The following is a 1,683-nucleotide window of genomic DNA, read 5'->3' as shown; positions in this document are numbered from 1 at the left end:
CAGCTCGGGTTGGAACTTGTTGGTGAAAGCCTCATCTTTTTTCTTTGTTTTGTTTGCAAAAAGGTTAGGTTCTGATTATTACATATTTGTCGAGCATTTTTTTTTTATGTAAACCCAGTTTTCTTCTTTCCACTTTATGCTGAAACTGAATTTTTTTCAATTATAAAGGCCTTCTCACTGGCGCCAATTCGAACCCCACCTCCGGCCATTGTCGGTGTCCACCTCCCAAAGTCATCATCGACATTCACAATAAGTTCAGTCAGAGAAAAGGAGGCTCTCATGCAATGATCCCAAAGTGAAGAATAGGAAGAATGTCAAGAAAAATGACATTGAGTTTTCAATGACCTAAAAATAATGTATAGATATTTTTTTTTTATGAAATGTGCTTCTTAATAAGCAATGAATATTGTATAATATATGTTTGCTTATTTTTTTTATTAAAGTTAAATAATTTATTTGATTAATAATGTTAAATATTTGTTAATTTATATTAAATAAAATTTATATATAATTAAAATTACCTACATAGAAATATTATATTTACTCACAAATAAATAAGTGTAGGTAAAAATAAGTATACTACAACATGTCACGTGGACTAATCATTTAGTGCCACATAACCGATAAAAAAGGATAAGTAACACAATCATTCAAATTTCTTGTAGCACGTGGACAAATTATTGTCTGACATGTGGAACAACCACAAGATGCCAAGTGGCAGTTTTGATGTATGCCACGTAGGATGCCACATCATCAGATACATAAACTATGGACACCATGTCAGCAGACATGTAGGATGCCACATCATCAAACACGTCATATGCTGACTCATCAATTGATTTATAACTTAGTGGGGTCCACTGATTCTTTTACCTACCAGTATTAATAAGTGTAGGTAAAGACTCTTTCCCCACTAACCTTTACCTACCAATCTCTACCAATTCAATATTGGTAGGTAAACCATATTACCCACCATTAGACTAGTTTTACATACACTTACAATTGGTAGGTAAATACCCCATTTTCTTGTAGTGAGTGTAGTATAACACAAAAAATGTGTCATACTAAAGTGTAGTATAACACAAATTTATAAGTATTGAAATGTGTTATATAATCAACTATAAAGAATATAATTAAACACTTATCTATTTATTAAAATAACACAAAAAGTGTGTTATCGTTGACATTATAATAACACATATGTATAACAATGATAAATTCTTATGTAAAGTACCCTGACCTACGATAACATAGTCGGTCTTAACACATCAAAAAGTGTTATGGTATGTTTTGATAACACATTTTTAGTGTTATTAAAAGCATTTTTCTTGTAGTGAGTATAATTGAGTGGGAGTGTTAATCATAGATATGAGCATCTATAGCTTCTGATAAAGAAGTGAAACAATGGTTTCCTTTTAGTTTGGTTCAAGGTGTTAAATGATAGAGATCTCATTTCAGTAATTAATTTAGTTTACTGAAATATCATTTACAAGGAACTAAGTGTTTTAAGGATAAAATAAAATGAGGGGTAAAACGGTATTTTAGTCCTATCTCATTGTAGACCATCTATAGAGGATAGAGTGACAATTATGATTGTAACAATGGATAATTAATAGCGTATCTATATTTGTTATAGAGCGTTCTATGAATTCAAGAGTGCAATTCCGAGTCTATAGTGGAGTC

The sequence above is a fragment of the Humulus lupulus genome, chromosome 2, assembly GCF_963169125.1.
Source record: "Humulus lupulus chromosome 2, drHumLupu1.1, whole genome shotgun sequence".
NCBI lineage: Eukaryota > Viridiplantae > Streptophyta > Magnoliopsida > Rosales > Cannabaceae > Humulus > Humulus lupulus.
This window is presented reverse-complemented; position numbering follows the sequence as displayed.